At 43.6% G+C, this 15878-nt stretch overlaps 1 protein-coding gene and 1 pseudogene across 1 annotated transcript in view; both read left to right on the forward strand.

The window, feature by feature from the left end:
- The first annotated feature begins 8912 nt into the window (after positions 1–8912).
- Positions 8913–10432, forward strand: LOC117088302 (annotated as a pseudogene).
- A 3368-nt stretch (positions 10433–13800) lies between these two features.
- GCNT2 (glucosaminyl (N-acetyl) transferase 2 (I blood group)) overlaps positions 13801–15878 on the forward strand; it is a 116140-nt gene continuing 114062 nt past the window's right edge. Inside the window, exon 1 of the mRNA XM_033216187.1 lies at positions 13801–13861. The gene's annotated coding sequence lies outside the window, so the exon portion shown is untranslated. The remainder of the gene's footprint in view (positions 13862–15878) is intronic.

Here is a 15878-nt window from a genome sequence, read left to right on the forward strand (position 1 = left end):
AAGAAAAAACATAAAAGATACACATGTATTTTCAGACACTGTATAATTCAATTAGACATTACCCTACCAGAGGGGACTGTATTGTCAAACAAGCTCACATATGGCCACTCGTGGTGGCTCACACCTGTCATACCAGCACTTCAACTTTGGGAGGCTGAGGCAGGAGGATCGCTTAAGCCTGGAAGGTTGAGGCTTCAGTGAGCCATGCTCCAGCTTGGCTGACAAAGCAAGACCTCGTCTCAAAATAAAAAAGAAACTTAGCTAAAAAAATGAGTTGGGGCAACACTGGGAGAAATAAAGCCAAGCAAGTTTCTTTACTGTTTCTCAGATCTTCTTCTGAGGTAGTTTAAGTCATCAACCTTCAAGGTGGGAAGGATTAGCCTTTTTCAAATCACCTTTTTGTATGAGTAAATCCGTAATAAAAGTTGACCAATAACCAGTAGACATTTATTTTTGTATGAGTAAATCCATAGTAAAAGTTGATCAATAACCAGTAGACACTTAAACTTCAAATATAAGGCAATAAAACAAAAACACTGATTTTAGGCACTGTTTGAATGAATCACGTCAGGGCTCCACTTTACAAGCATCTGTCTCTGAAGGTTATTAAATGTGGCGTTGACCTGTGCGCTTCAGTGGCCAGGAGGTCAGAAGGCAAGGGAGGGCCGGAAATGACTGCTTCCCTCCACCAAACCCTCTCCTGGATCTGGAAAGAATATGTAGAAAAATGGATAGTGTTTTAATTTATTCTTGATTAATCTCTTAATTTCATTAAAGCGAATTAAGTTTTTCAGAACAAAGAAAAGGACTTCATAAAAATACCAGATGAGATTTTTTTTTTCTTTGCATGAATATAAACTGCCCAGAAGTCGCTGGGTACTTCTCTCAGGAATTGCAGTTTGAAATGCTGTAGTTTGGAACATGGTACTGTCTCAGGATGTGGTATTTGGTCCACTGTAATACTCCTGGAGCAGATGCAGTTTCCGCTTTGACATTTCTGGATTTCAGAAATTAGCTCTGCAAATTGAGACTGAACAAAATCTTTTTCCTGCATATAAAAGCAGTGCAAGCTCTGGAATAGAGTAAAAGTAATAAAAATAATCCATAATGCTACAACTCAGTGAGAACCACCGTTAACATTCTTGTGCATGCATCCCAGTCTTTTTATTCTGTGTATGTGTGAATGTATGTGTGTGCATCTGTGTAGCAAGAAATGTGTCTGGGCCGGGCACGGTGGCTCACTCCTGTAATCCCAACATGTTGGGAGGCCTAGGCAGTCGGATCACCTGAGGTCAGGAGTTCGAGACCACCATGACCAACATGGTGAAACCCTGTCTCTACTAAAAATACAAAAGTTAGCTGGGTGTGGTGGCAGGCACCTGTAGTCCCAGCTACTAAGGAGGCTGAGGCAGGAGAATGGTTTGAACCTGGGAGGCAGAGGTTGCAGTGAGCTGAGATATGCCACTGCGCTCCAGCCTTAGTGACAAAGTGAGACCCTGTCTCAAAAAAAAAAAAAAAAAAAATTGTAACTGTCTCTCACCCCTGTCTTTCAAGTACTTAGCACATATCTACCTCGGTCCTCGGTATAGGAAAGGCATTTCTTAAGTAGAGCATGAATAATATTAAAAATTAGGGGCCAGGCATGGTGACCCATGCCTATAATCTCAGCACTTGGGGAGGCCAAAGTGAAAGGATTGCTTGAGTCCAGGAGTTTGAAACCAGCCTGGGCAAGATGGTGAGACTCTACCAAAAAAAAAAAAGAGATCACAATGGGTCTGTTCTTAACCACTTTCAAGTATTCCATTGGAGCTGCCTGATCTCCACCTGGTGATGGTCTAGTACAGTGAGAACTCCCAGATGTGCCCCTTCTGGTGAGAGGCAAGCTTCCTGACAACGCCACTCTGAATGTTTGATTGGCCAAACCTGTTCATAGAGTATTTCACAAGCTGTCCTTTCTTACGCAAACTAGCTGGGAATAAACGGGCCCCCTCTGGGTCTTAGAACTAAAGCAAACATGAACATGAAAGAACAAAGGAAAATCCTTACTGGTGGGAGGAATATGAGGATGCTTCCACAATACGATTTCACAAGTCTTTTCTACGTGGGCTTCAGTCACAAATGTGGTTTGACAAACATTCACTGAGCAGCATGGTGATAATTCTAGAACATTTATTCTATCCCTGAGCTATTTCTGTGATAAAAATATTGTTAAAATATGGCTGGGCACAGTGGCTCATGCCTGTAATCCCAGCACTTTGAGAGACCGAGGCAGGCAGATCACTTGAGGTCAGGAGCTCGAGACCAGCCTGGCCAACATGGTGAAAGCCCATCTCTACTAAAAAGGCAAAAATTAGCTGGGCATGGTAGTGTGCGCCTGTAATCCCAGCTACTCAGGAGGCTGAGGCAGGAGAATCACTTGAACCCTGGAGGTGGAGGTTGCAGTGGGCTGAGATTGTGCCACTTCACTCCAGCCTGGGTGACAGAGCAAGACTCTGTCTCAAAAAAAAAAAAAATATATATATATATATATATGCATTTTAACTATATATATATATAATATTCTTGACAAAAAGAACGCTATTGTTTACTCTAATAAAACAAACACACCTCTTCTCTTCCAAAAAAGATGTGAGACAGCTTAGACTGTTACAGTACTGTGAAGGGAACTATTAAAATGTATACCATATTCTAGTTGCGAAATGTTCAGAATAGGAGAGACTTTACAATCAGAAGGTAGATTAGCAGCTCTCGGGGACCCAGGGAGGTGGGACAGGGACGTAATGGTTGGATGGTTTCTTTTGGGATAATACAAATATTGTGGAATTAGATGGAGATGACGGTTGCACAACCTTGTGAATATACTGAAAACCACTGAATTGTACATTTCAAATGGGAGAATTGTATGGTATATGAATTAAGTTTCAATAAAGTTGTTACAGAAAATTTACATCATAACAATGGCTTGCGTGTGTAACAAGTTCCTACTTTCAAAGTACCTTTCTTTTATTATATAACTTTAATATCATTATAACCTTATAAAGTACACAGGGCAAGTTTATTTAATCTCCCTTAACAGTTGGTAGAACTGGGGCCCAAAGAGACTCAGGGATTTTGCCAACATCACACATCTAATTAGAAGTAGAGGCAGATTTCGAATAAAAATATTTCAGTTCCTATCCCGTGAACCTCTGTTGCTCAATGTCCCATTAATGGGTTTTACTCAATATCCAGCTACTCAATTTCATATATTTTATATGATGTTATTAAATAATAACAACTCTTATTTATTCAGTGCCTGTTATGTGCCAAGTAGCTTCATACACTGTTTTTGTTTGTTTTGCTTTTTATTTTTATTTTTTTTGAGACGGAGTCTGGCTCTGTCGCCCAGGCTGGAGTGCAGTGGCTGGATCTCAGCTCACTGCAAGCTCCGCCTCCCAGGTTCACGCCATTCTCCTGCCTCAGCCTCCCGAGTAGCTGGGACTACAGGTGCCCGCCACCTCGCCCGGCGAGTTTTTTGTATTTTTTAGTAGAGACAGGGTTTCACCGTGTTAGCCAGGATGGTCTCGATCTCCTGACCTCGTGATCCGCCCGTCTCGGCCTCCCAAAGTGCTGGGATTACAGGCTTGAGTCACCGCGCCCGGCTGTTTTGCTTTTTAGAGAGCAGATCTTGCTATGTTGCCTAGGCTGGAGTACAGTGGCTATTCACAGGCTGGATCACAATGCACTGCAGCCTTGAACTCCTGGGCTCCAGCAATCCTCCCACCTCAGCCTCCCCAGTAGCTGGTACTACAGGTGCATGTCATCATGCCCTGGTATTACAAGTCGTTATACAAACCTCATATAATTTTGTTAGCTGCATTTTACTTCTTTTGGAAGGTAGCTTATTGGTCCAAGGTTGTCCCATAGGGGACATTTAGCAATGCCTGGAGACATTTTTGGTTGTCACAGCTGGAGGGGGAAGATGCTACTGGCATCTAGTGGGTAGACGCCAGGCATGCTGCTAAACGTCCAACAATGAACACAACCGCCCCCACCACAGACAATTATCTAAAATACTGATAGTGCTGAGGGTGAGCAACCCTGCTTTAAATGATGATGACATAGTATGTGTGAAAACCCTCTACAAATCCATACTGCTGTTGTTACCATTTTACAAGTAGATTTTTCTAGTACAACAGCTATTCCTGGCAATGTTAGCCAGCTCTAGGCCCTCAGCTCACGTTTGCTGGGTAGACCGGTGTGTGTCAAAGATGCTTAGGACACATTATGCTAAGTGAAATTAGCCAGTCACAAAAAGAAAAATACTGCATGATTTCACGAATGTGGGGTATTTAAAGTAATCAAACTCATGAAAACAAAAAGCAGAATGTGGTTGCCAGGAGATGAGGGGAGAGGAAATGGAGAGTTGTTCTTTGATGGGTCTGAAGTTTCAATTACGCAAAGGTGAGAAAGTTCGAGACATCTGTCATACAACAATATGCAATACAGTTAACACTACTGTATTGCAACTCAAAGGTGGTCCAGATGGTAAATTTTATGGTAGGTGTTATTTACACAACTTTTAAAACTGTTTAGGCCGGGCGCGGTGGCTCATGCCTGTAATCCCAGCACTTTGGGAGGCCGAGGCGGGTGGAGCACTTGAGGTCAGGAGTTTGAGACCAGCCTGGCCAACACAATGAAATCCCATCTCTACTAAAACTACAAAAAATTAGCTGGGCGTGGTGGCAAATGTCTGTAATCCCAGCTACTCAGGAAGCTGAGGCAGGAGAATTGCTTGAACCCAGAAGGCAGTGGTTGCAGTGAGCAGATAATTGCACCACTGCACTCCAGCCTGGGCAACAGAGCTAGATTCCATAAAATAAATAAATAAATAAATACAAAACAAAACAAAACACTCTTTTATGAAGTCTTCAACATTAGCGATTAGGGATAGAATTTCAAGTTTCCAGGTTCCTGTGGCAGTGTGTACATCTGATAAAACACTACTCTTCCATCCCAGCTAATTTGACAGAAATGCAACAATATGTTAAATATGGAAGGAGGGGGGCGGGTGATGGGAGAGAGAAGTGTGAAAAGCCCCACAATATGTCCTCATCCTGGAGACACTGAGTACGTGGTTGAAAATAGGCTGATGTATTGAACTAACCTTGGAATTGTGAGAAATAATTTATTTGCAGAAGATAAAAGATTTAGAGGACATTTATAAATATAAATGTTATTAGAATTAGGTGACCTTCAAAGGAGTATCGAATACACCTGTTGATTTTGGTCACAAAGTTTCCCAAATCATTTTTGTTTTGCTTTGATTATATTTACCTAATCCTGATAAGTTTCACCCGAATGAATAAATGTTGTCGCTCTGAGGTTCAAAGTGCAAATATTTTACCAGCCTCGTTGAAAAGCACAAATATTATCTTTAGCATAGATTGGTTTCTCAGGGTAGAAACTGCGTATAAGAACAAATCTCACGAAGTTAAGATTATCTCATTCCCGATTTAATTTGTCCTTTAGTTGAATAGTGACTTAGAGCTAGAGACATGCTTATAAAATTTTGTTTTCTGGCGTCTTTGCTGTAGGACAAATGAAAGGAAACACTTTTGGAAGCAGCTTCTTGTGTCTGACCAGTTATGCTCAGCTGCCACTCCCAGGTCTGGGGCTAGATGGCTTTGTGACTTTCCTTCTCTGGATGGCATTTTGCTTTCCTCTGTAAAATGGTGTGGTGGGTGAGATGACCTCTAAGCCTCTTTCCATGTCTGTCACTGGACTGTCCTCTTACGTAGCCATTTAAGTTTTCTGAATTTAAAAAAAAAAAAAAAGCAAATTTAAAACTTGATGCTTAGTTAAGTTACATCAAAATAATTAAAATGAAACTTCAGGTTGAGTATCCCATATCCAAAACGCTTGGGACCAGAAGTGTTCTGAATTTCTTTGCATATACATAATGAGATGTCTTGGGGGTAGGACCTGAGTCTGAACATGAAATTCATTTATATTTCATATACACCTGATGCACATAGCCTAGAGATCATTTTATACAATATTTTCAATAATTGTGTCCAAGAAGCAAAGTTTTGACTGCTGTGAGACTGCGACCCATTGTATGAGGTCAGGTGTGGAGTTTTCCTGGTGCCACAACAACTCTCAAAAAGTTTTGGATTTTGGAGCATTTCAGATCTCAGATTTTCAGACTAGGAATGTCGAACTTCCATTTAATTTTGCTTTGAGTGTGCCTGGGACACTGGGGAAATTTTGATTTTTAAGATTCATCTCTAATTCTGAAAACAACCTGGTCAGGTGCAGTGGCTCACGCCTGTAATCCCAGCATTTTGGGAGGCTGAGGTGGGCAGATCCCCTGAGGTCAGAAGTTCAAGACCAGCCTGACCAACATGGTGAAACCCTGTCTCTACTAAAAGTACAAAAATCAGCTATGCATGGTGGTGCACACCTGTAGTCCCAGCGACTTGGGAGGCTGAGGCAAGAAAATCGCTTGAGTCTGGGAGGCAGAGGTTGCAGTGAGCCGAGATCGTGCCACTACACCCCAGCCTGGGCGACAGAGGGAGACTTGGTCTCTAAATAAGTAAATAAATAAATAAATAAATAAAATCTAAGTGATGGCACGTCACCCTGAGGCGTCTTTCCACCCTCACGTTCTCTCCTAGCTGGTTAACCCACCCTGCCAGCGCAGTCCAGAGGGCCCTCGCTAGCACCCCACATGCCAGGCCTTGCTTAGATGGAAGGCCTTTTCTTCCATCTAATCTAACCTGTCTCTTGTTCCATTTTTTCCAGAACCTTTATTGGATGGCATTGATTACTTACTCATGGTGTAATGAGATATATAGAGGTTATTGCTGGGTCATCCTTCTTGACTCAAATCTTATTTAAGCAATTAGCTTCCTTATGAAATCTCCTAAGGGTCATTGTGGATCCCTTGGCTGGCTGATGGGGCTGAGACCTTGGGATAGGCAGGTTTTTCCACGTGCCTCAAATGCCACATTGAATACTCCTCATGTCTTTGGAGACATGTCCTTTCCTTCGAGCTGCTCCCAGTCAGGTGAGGAATAAAATGCTATGATGGTGTGAAAACTCTCCCTTGCTCTCATCCGTAGATTTACAATCACCTAAAAAAAAAAGGAAGAGTGTGCCAAGCCACCCCTTATAGGGCCACTGTGTGGCAGCACTGCATCTCGCCAAAGCTTGGGCCACCTGGCATCAGGCAAAGTGCAGTGGGGTGAGTTTCCAGTTCACTGGCGGTACAGGTAGGCCCTAGAAGTGACCATGCCCAGTAAGAATAGCTAGCATTTCAGAGTATTCACTACATATGAATACTGCTCAGAGTGCATTCTACTTACTAACACATCAACTCACAAAACAGCCCTACTGCTATTGTCTTTATTTTACAAAGAAACTAAGACAGGAAGGAAAAGTGATTTGCCCAAGGTCACACAACTAGGAACCAGCAAAGCCAGGATCTAGACCCACACAAATCTCTCTTTGAAGCTCATGCTTTGCTACCAAACATCATGTCATTCTGGCATTCACAAGGAAATCTTGAAAATAAAGCAAAAATTTGTATATTTCAAAATACCTGGAGGAGCAGTTTTCGAATGTTCTAATAACAAAGAAACAATACATGTCTAAAGTGATGGATATGCTAATGACCATGATTTGATCATTATACAGTGTATACATGTATTGGAACACCATGCTGCACCCCACAAATACGTATACTTATTACCTGTAAATCATACATTAAAAAATAAAATATTAATTTTTTGTTTTAAAAATAAATAGTCCTCCACGGACTAGTGGTAGAGCAAACAAACAAGCAATTGTAGGAGTACAAGGTTTTATTAGGGCAGGTGAAGGGCTTCTAACCCTAACTTGGAAGAGCAAGGAAGGGGTCACCAGGGAAGCAGTGTCACACAGGGACCTGAAAGATGAGCAGGAACTCAAGACCAGGCAGGGGGAGAGAATATTCCAGGTAGATGGCCTACGCAGTCAGAAGAGACAAGCTTGCAGCTAGGCACAGTGGCTCATGCTTATAATCCCTTTGGGAGGTTAAGGAAGGAGGGTTCTTTGAGCCTAGGAGTTCAAGACCAGCCTGGGCAACATAGTGAGACCCTGTCTCTACAAAAAAAAATTTTAAGTCCAGGCCCAGTGGCTCACTCCTGTAATCCCAGCACTTTGGGAGGCTGAGGCGGGTGGATCACCTGAGGTCAGGAGTTCAAGACCAGTCTGGCCAACATGGTGAAACCACTTCTGTACTAAAACTACAAAAATTAGCTGGGCATGGTGGTGGGTGAGTATAATTCCAGCTACTCGGGAGGCTGAGGCAGGAAATTGCTTGAACCTGGGAGGCAGAGGTTGCAATGAACTGAGATTGCACCATTGCACTCCAATCTGGGCAACAACAGCGAAACTCTTGTCTCAAAAAAAAAAAAAGAAAGAAAGAAAGAAAGAAAGAAAAAGGAAAAAAAAACAAAACTTATTTTAATTAGCCAAGCAATGTGGTTGGCACCTGGAGTCCCAGCTACTCAGGAGACTGAGGCAGGAGGATGGTTTGAATCCAGGAAGTTGATGTTGCAGTGAGCCATGATTGTGCCATTGCACTGCAGCCTGGGCACAGACCCAAACCCCATCTCTAAGAAAAAAAGAAGAGGAGGAGTTAGGTTTCAAAACCCCATGCTACCCTTAACTAATTACTGGATATCAGGCAAGCTAGCATATCTCTGGGTTTAATTTCTTCATGTGCAAAGTGGATATAATGTCAATGCTTACCTCTCAGGCCATCAGTGAGAACATGGAGACAAGGTGTGATACAGTAGTCATTATAGTTCAGTGTCAGTATCCTTCATTTGTAAACTGAATAAGTTGGTGGGAAAAATCTGCAAGATTCCTTCCAATGCTGAAATACTATAAATTCTTGATCTTTATTTTTAGGTAAAGAGACCCCACTATTGAGGAGTTCTGGGTGTTGTCCACGTAAATGGTGACCTACCTCAGGACAACTGTGATTGCCTGAAATTGAAGAAATATAGTGTCCCTTGCATTCAAAGGTGACGTCAGTGATGGTGATGGTGGCTCTGTATGGGGAAAAGAGGTGCCAAATGAACACACATTCCACCCTTACTCTACGTGGGAAAACACCCTGAGCCGGCAGTTGTGGCCGATTTGCTAGGGTCTTAATTTGTGGTTGACTTAGACAGAGGGGCCCAAATGTGCCTGGCTTTTGCGAAGTGGTCAGCTGGCCCCACCGGCTCATGTTCAAAGAGTCACCTGATTGTTTTTCAATATAAGAGAAGAGTTACCGACTTGTGGTTGATCCTCCTTCTTTTAAGTAAATGGTCATATTGCCCTTCTTGCTGAAAATAAGTGCTAGAGCAGATTTCTCAAGTCTGGGCAGGGAACTGCAGACTGACTTCAGCAATGGCATACAGTGAGGTGAGTGATGAACCGAGAAGAGACCACAGGAAAAATGAAGGTGAAGGCATTTGAGGTGGTCCTAGGGCTTATGGCCATGTCCATAACTCTTTTATTCCTGTATACCAACCATTTAGTCCTGCAAAAACACCTTCCACAAGGGAAAACCTCAAACTCTTCAGTCCTTGCAGAAGTGTGTGGCATGATTGTGACAGGCAAGAAAATGTTCTTCAATGAAAATATACCAGTGACGCCACTGAGAAATGTAACTTGCCAGCAATACTTGATCTGAAATCACTACATAATGGAACCTCTGTCCGAAGACGAAGCCGAGTTCCCATTGGCCTATGTCATGGCCATCCACAAAGACTTTGATACATTTGAAAGGCTCTTCAGGGCCATCTACACTCCCCAGAACATCTATTGTGTTCGTGTGGATCAGAAGGCCCCAGTCGCTTTCAAAGACGCTGGAAGAAAGCTACTGAGCTGCTTCCCAAACGTCTTTGTGGCTTCTAAGAGGGAGTCTGTGGTCTACACGGGGATCTCCAGGCTCCAGCTGACCTGCATTGCCTGAACGACCTTGTGGCCTCTGAGGTTCCCTGGAAGTATGTCGTCAACACCTGCGGGCAAGAATTCCCCCGAAAACCCACAGGGAAATAGTTCAGTATTGAGGGGACTGAAAAGGAAAAATATCACCCCCGGGGTGCTGCCTCCTCCTCATATTATCAGAAGGACCAAATACATGCACTTGGAGCAGAGATACAGTTTGTTTTCCTTCATGCCGTGGACTTGGATGAGAAAAAGGCCTCCTCCCCACCATCTGACAATTCACTTTGGCTCTGCCTATGTGGCCCTTACAAGGGAATTTGCTAATTTTGTTCTTCAAAACCAGAGGGCCATTGATTTACTTGAGTGGTCAAAAGACACCTCCTCTCCTGAGGAGCATGTCTGGGTGACACTCAGTAGGATTCTAGGTATGTGGAACCTGATTTCCAATCTACATAAAGTCTAAACTGTGTGTGTGAATGTGCACATGTGTGTTACACCTTGAAAATGGTCTTGATGAAGTTATGTATACCCACCTATGTTTCTAGACGTAATGAATATCCTGTTGACTGCTTTGCATATCTGTTTCAATGAATTAATATAAAATAAATTATACTTCTGGCCGGGCACAGTGGCTCATGCCTGTAATCCCAGCACTTTGGGAGGCTGAGGTGGGAGGATCACTTGAGGTCAGGAGTTTGAGACCAGCCTGGCCAACATGGTGAAACCCTGTCTCTACTAAAAATACAAAAATCAGCTGGGTGTGGTGGCACTGAATCCCAGCTACTCAGGAGGCCAAGACAAGAAGATTGCTTGAACTTGGGAGGTGGAGGCTACAGTGAGCCAAGATTGCAGCACTGCACTCCAGCCTGGGTGGCACGGCAAGACTCCATCTCAATGAATGAATGAATGAATCAATGAATGAATTAATAAAATAAATTATGCTTCTATGTGTCACTAAATATACTGTTAGCTTATTTCTCAAGGAAAAAATTGCCCCCTGCTGCAATGATTTGACTTAACTGGTTCTTTCCCAATAAGTAGATCCAGTCCTGAATCTCCAGAATAGTCATCCTTTTTTCCCGACCTTCATCACCAGACTCTGGGTTTGCAAAATACTGATGTATACTTGGATATTTGATGATTTTATTCCTTTGTTGGTAAAAGGCATAGAATTATGTGGAGCATTTTATTTACCTCTCCAGCAAAATTCCCATGGACTGGTCTCTATTTTTAATACTTTTGCAAATAGTACAGAATGACAGCCCATGAAGAAATGATGAGTCATGCGTTCATGAGGAAGCTGAATTGTAGATCTGGGCCCCACACACGCGGTGCAGTGTAAGATGAAGGAGAAGATAACCAGGCACGACCATTAAAATGGTTCCTTTCCAATTAGAAAAAAAAAAATTCATGACCATTTTATAAAACATGGAAAATAGGAAAAAAATATGAAGAAGAAAGTAAAATTTCTCATAATCCTAAAACTCTAAAAAAAATTCCGTTAAAAGAGTTGGGCTTCTTTTAGTCTTTTCAAAATAGGTCATTTCAAGAATTGTTGATTTGGCCAGGCGGGGTGGCTCACGCCTGTAATCCCAGCACTTTGGGAGACCAGGTAGATCACTTGAGGTCAGGAGTTTGAGATCAGCCTGGCCAACATGGTGAAACCCTGTCTCTACTAAAAATACAAAAAATTAGCCAGGCGTGATGGCAGGCGTCTGTAATCCCAGCTACTCGGGAGGCTGAGATAGAGAATTGCTTCAACCCGGGAGGCGGAGGTTCCAGTGAGCCGATATCGCACCACTGCATTCCAGCCTGGGCAACAGAGCAAGACTCCATCTCAAAAAAAAAAAAGAGAGAAAAGAAAAGAAAAAGAGGCCAGGTGCGTTGGCTCACACCTGTAATCCCAGCACTTTGGGAGGCCGAGGCGGGTGGATCACCTGAGGTCGGGAGTTCAAGACCAGCCTGACCAACATGGAGAAACCCTGTCTCTACTAAAAATACAAAAAATTAGCTGAGTGTGGTGGTACATGCCTGTAATCCCAGCTACTTGGAGGCTGAGACAAGAGAATTGCTTGAACCTGGGAGGCGGAGATTGCAGTGAGCCGAGATCGTGCCATTGCACTCCAGCCTGGGCAACAAGAGCGAAACTCGATCTCAAAAAATAAATAGGCCAGGCGCGGTGGCTCAAGCCTGTAATCCCAGCACTTTGGGAGGCCGAGACGGGCGGATCACGACGTCAGGAGATCGAGACCATCCTGGCTAACACGGTGAAACCCCGTCTCTACTAAAAAAAATACAAAAAACTAGCCAGGCGAGGTGGCGGGTGCCTGTAGTCCCAGCTACTCCGGAGGCTGAGGCAGGAGAATGGTTGCAGTGAGCTGAGATCTGGCCACTGCACTCCAGCCTGGGCGACAGAGCGAGACTCCGTCTCAAATAAATAAATAAATAAATAAAAGAAAAGAAAAATAATCGTTGATTTGGGCCGGGTATGGTGGCTCACGCCTGTAATCCGAGCACTTTGGGAGGCAGAGGGGGGTGGGTCACTTGAGTCCAGGAGTTCAAGATCATCCTGGTCAACATGGTGAAACCCTTTCTGTACTAAAAATACAAAAATTAACCGGGCATAGTGGCGGGTGCCTGTAGTCCCAGCTGCTTGGGAGGCTGAGGCAGGAGAATTGCTTGAACCAAGAGACAGAGGTTGCAGTGAGCCGAGATTGTGACGCTGCACTGGGTGACAGAGCAAGGCTCTGTCACCAAAAAAAAAAAAAAAAAAGGGTTCATTTGCTATTTCTTCAGTTTATCCCGGCCTTATGACTGCAAAAAAAAAAAATTTTTTTTAACTCCGTTGGATTTTTTCTTTTATTTTTCTTTTAAGTTGATGTCTCACTATGTTGCCCAGGCTGGTCTCAGAATTCCTGGGCTCAAACAACCCTCCCGCCTCAGCCTCCCTAGTAGCTGAAACTGCAGGTGCACACCACCATGCCCTGCTTTATCCCCACTAAATTTTATAAGCTGCTTCTAACTGCAAAGTGTTTGGCAGAAGAGAGGGACATGGCTAAGTACACGGTATGACTAGCTTGTTCCCTGGGACAGGAATCAGTTCATTTCTGAAAGGGTATGTAAAGAGCCTGTTTGCCTGGCCTGGGAAAAGCCAGAGGTTCAGAGAGAGGAAGTGACTTGCTCAAGATAAACAGCTTGCATTAGAGAAGAGAGAACGTGCCTTCTGAAAATGCCCAGGGCATTTTCTACTAAATTCTGCTGCCACCTTAGGATTTCCCTTCCTCAGTGAGGGGCGCATTTGAGCAGAACACATATCTAAATCTGTTAGGGGTTACCCTGGGGCAGAGACGATAAGATTTCCTACCAATAACTAAACGTAAGGATGGAACCTTAAACACAGGGGTCTATGAGGGAATCCAAAACTTCCCCTCTGAAAAAGCAGCCTCTAAGGCGGCAAAATGGAGGGTAGTCTTAGGAAAACACCCAAATAATTATCCTGAGGTCTATCTTGGAGTGTCCTCGTGAAAAACCCAGGGCAGTTATCTTTCTGAGGAGTTTCTTCTTACAACATTCCTGGAGTGGAAAGTGATCAACTCAAAGCCCTCCAGGATTCTGGAGGCGGGGGATGAGCTAGTGTCAGGTAGCACCTGGTATCCAGCAGTTTAAGAAATCCAGACTCCAGACAGGCTCTCCTCCGTAGTTCTGTCTCTGAGACTCTCAGGGCAGGCCTTGGGGGTGGGACTGAAAGCAAACAGACCTTCCCTCTTTCACATTCCAGCCTTTGTTATTCCACTTAAAACACTAGGGTTAAACTGCGTTTATCTTAAACAGGCTTACTGTGTTCACTGCTGGACGCCTCTGAGCAATCTTATCCTCCTGGGAACTGAGAGAGGTAGGTGGAGGTCAGCGTGCTGGGAAACTGGTGGAGGGAGGAAACTGCAGGGAGCTGGTCTTCCCGGGTTACCTCTGTTAAATTGCTGACGGCAGTTTAAGGTTCAATAGACTGGTACTCGCATGGGCTGCATGGATGTTTTATATTTCCAGAACCTAGCACAATGCCGGGCATAAAGTAAGTACACCAAAAAATGTTGAATGAGTCATTTGGTCATGAGATTTCTGTTTCCAAAGGTATTTTTTCAAAGAATAGCATATTTGTATGTTGTTTCATTACGTGATGGGCCTACTGGGCACTAGGATTTTCCATCTGTCTCTTTAAATCATGAGTATCCTTCTATATCTCAGTTACAACTTTTAACTTTGTAGGAAAGGACAACGCTCACTTCAGACTTAATGGTTTATGTTTCTCTGTTCCCTTCAGGCAAGGGAAAATGTTTCCAGAATTTGACAAGGTACTTGGCACTGTCTGGCATTTAAATTTTTTTTTTTTTTTTTTTTTTGAGACATAGTCTCACTCTGTCACCCAGGCAAGAGTATGGTGGTGCCATCTCGGCTTACTGCAACCCCCACCTCCTGGGTCCTGCCTCAGCCTCCTGAGTAGCAGGACTACAGGCATGAGCCACCAAGGCCGGCTAATTTTTGTATCTTTAGTAGAGATATAAAATGTTCCATCATGTTGGCCAGGCTGGTCTCAAACTCCTGACTCCATGTGATCCACCTGCCTCGGCCTCCTAAAGTGCTGGGATTACAGGCGTGAGCCACCGTACCCAGCCTAAAATGTATTTTATTTAATTAGTTCTTTTGAAACATTCCTGTGAGGTATGGACTTCATTTGATAATAGGTAAAATTGAAAATGAAGCTCTGGGCCATGTAGAAAAGTAGTAGATCCATATTGCCATTCTATGAAAACCCATCTTCTGATATTAAAGACAGGTCTACTAAGTAAATTCAGGTTTTGCCAAACTCAAAGCTACTTTTCTATTTTCATTGTTTTTAAATGTAGGCCTTTGAGAGTCGTCGCTTGTAAAGTGAGTCTTTCCGCACCTGGTAGCAGATTGGCCAAATAGAGGATAGTTACCTGTAGGCTGTGGTTTTCCAGAAGAAATAGGGAGACTGTAATCCCAGGCCCTGGGGACCCTACAGCATAAAGGATTTGTTTCTTTGCACTCTGTTCTGATTGCACAGCATATTGCAATCATTGGAAGAAGGGAGGCTACATTCTTTCATGTAATTATTCTTAGTGATCAGAAGCTTGAGGTCTCCCTTGTGGAAGTATTCTACCTATGGCAGTGATTTTTGGTTCCTGTAACTTCAAAATCCTATCAAGGACTTTCTGAGCGATAGAGGGCGGGAGGTTAAGAGCAAAACTCCAGAAAGGTGAAAACAACACATAAAGCCTGGGGCACCGAGATGGGGCTGCTGTTCTAGCTTCTCATAATATCCAACTTAGAGAAAACACTCAGTCCTCAACTCCGGGGTAACTGTCTGCAACAGTGAAATTAGACTGCTAAAATGTATGAGGTTCTCTGGCTTCTCCCCTAGACCCTGGCTTGGAAAGCCTGGAGTTGTCAGACATCTTTTCATGTGCAAACGCAGGTGGAAAGTACCTTTAAGGCCTGAACTCTGCCTAGTAACTGAGCTGCTATTTAACTTTCCTCAGCCTTGCATTGCCTCACAGTTATTTAATTGACTGGATTGAAAAGACCGGCTTTCGGCCAGGCACGGTGTAGCTCATGACTGTAATCCCAGCACTTTGGGAGGCCGAGTCAGGTGGATCACCTGAGATCAGGAGTTTGAGAGCAGCCTACCAGCATGGTGAAACCCCCATCTCTACTAAAGAGAAAATACAAAAATTAGCCAGGTGTGGTGGTGCATGCCTGTAATCCCAGCTGCTCAGGAGGCTGAGGCAGGAGAATTGCTTAAGCTCGGGAGGCGGAGGCTTCAGTGAGCCTAGATGGTATCATTACACTCCAGACTGGGAAACAAGAGCGAAATCCGTCTCAAAAGAAAA

This window comes from Trachypithecus francoisi, unplaced genomic scaffold (assembly GCF_009764315.1).
Source record: "Trachypithecus francoisi isolate TF-2019V2 unplaced genomic scaffold, Tfra_2.0 Lachesis_group10, whole genome shotgun sequence".
NCBI classification, from domain to species: Eukaryota; Metazoa; Chordata; class Mammalia; order Primates; family Cercopithecidae; genus Trachypithecus; species Trachypithecus francoisi.